Here is a 1,521-nt window from a genome sequence, read left to right as displayed (position 1 = left end):
TCTCTGTCTGTTGCTGAGAAGATGATGGAAAAGGCTTGCCATTGCTAAACCTGTTTCTTCCACCATTGTTGTTATTGAAACCTTGTTGAGGTCTCTCTTGATTCTTCCATGAGAAATTTGGGTGATTTCTCCATGAAGAATTATAGGTGTTTCCATAGGGTTCTCCTAGGTAATTCACCTCTTCCATTGAAGGGTTCTCAGGATCATATGCTTCTTCTTCAGATGAAGCATCCTTAGTACTGCTTGGTGCATTTTGCATTCCAGACAGACTTTGAGAAATCAAATTGACTTGTTGAGTCAATATCTTGTTCTGAGCCAATATGGCATTCAGAGCATCAATCTCAAGAACTCCTTTCTTCTGACTTGTCCCATTGTTCACAGGATTCCTTTCAGAAGTGTACATGAATTGGTTATTTGCAACCATCTCAATTAGTTCCTGAGCCTCTGTAGGCGTCTTCTTCAGATGAAGAGATCCTCCAGCAGAGCTATCCAAAGACATCTTGGATAGTTCAGAGAGACCATCATAGAAAATACCTATGATGCTCCATTCAGAAAGCATGTCTGAGGGACATTTTCTGACTAATTGTTTGTATCTTTCCCAAGCTTCATAGAGGGATTCTCCATCCTTCTGTCTGAAGGTTTGGACTTCCACTCTAAGCTTACTCCATTTTTGAGGTGGAAAGAACTTTGCCAAGAAGGCATTGACTAGCTTTTCCCAAGAGTCCAGGCTATCTTTAGGTTGTGTGTCCAACCATATTCTAGCTCTGTCTCTTACAGCAAAAGGGAATAGCATCAGTCTGTAGACCTCAGGGTCAACCCCATTAGTCTTGACTGTGTCACAGATTTGCAAGAACTCAGCTAAAAACTGATGAGGATCTTCCATTGGAAGTCCATGGAATTTGCAATTCTGTTGCATTAGAGAAACTAATTGAGGCTTAAGCTCAAAGTTGTTTGCTCTAATGGCAGGGATAGAGATGCTTCTCCCATAGAAGTTGGGAGTAGGTGCAGTAAAGTCACCCAGCACCTTCCTTGCATTGTTGGCATTGTTGTTATTTTCGGCTGCCATGTGTTCTTCTTCTTTGAAGAATTCGGTCAGGTCCTCTAAAGAGAGTTGTGCTTTGGCTTCTCTTAGCTTTCTCTTCAAGGTCCTTTTAGGTTCAGGGTCAGCTTCAACAAGAATGCCTTTGTCTCTGCTCCTGCTCATATGAAAGAGAAGAGAACAAGAAGATGTGGAATCCTCTATGTCACAGTATAGAGATTCCTTGAGGTGTCAGAGGAAAAGAAAAATAGAAGAAAGAAGGTAGAAGAATTCGAACTTGATGAGATAAAGTTCGAATTGTGCATTAAGAAGGAGTAGTACTCCATAAATAGAAGGATGTGAGAAGGAGGGAAGAGAATTTTCGAAAATTAATTAGAAAGATGTCAAAAACATTTTAAAAAATTGATTGATAATTTTCGAAAATTGAAAGTGGAAAAGAAATCAAGTGATTTTTTGAAAAAGATTTTGAAATTAGAAATCAA

At 39.4% G+C, this 1,521-nt stretch overlaps 1 non-coding gene across 1 annotated transcript; it reads left to right on the top strand.

Moving 5' to 3' along the window:
- Positions 1–553: 553 nt before the first annotated feature.
- Positions 554–661, top strand: LOC130984181 (small nucleolar RNA R71). Its single transcript, XR_009088131.1, has one exon. It is a non-coding gene; the product is annotated as a small nucleolar RNA R71 (small nucleolar RNA).
- Positions 662–1,521: the final 860 nt, after the last annotated feature.

Source organism: Arachis stenosperma, chromosome 5 (genome assembly GCF_014773155.1).
Source record: "Arachis stenosperma cultivar V10309 chromosome 5, arast.V10309.gnm1.PFL2, whole genome shotgun sequence".
In the NCBI taxonomy this organism is placed as follows: domain Eukaryota; kingdom Viridiplantae; phylum Streptophyta; class Magnoliopsida; order Fabales; family Fabaceae; genus Arachis; species Arachis stenosperma.
This window is presented reverse-complemented; position numbering and strand designations above follow the sequence as displayed.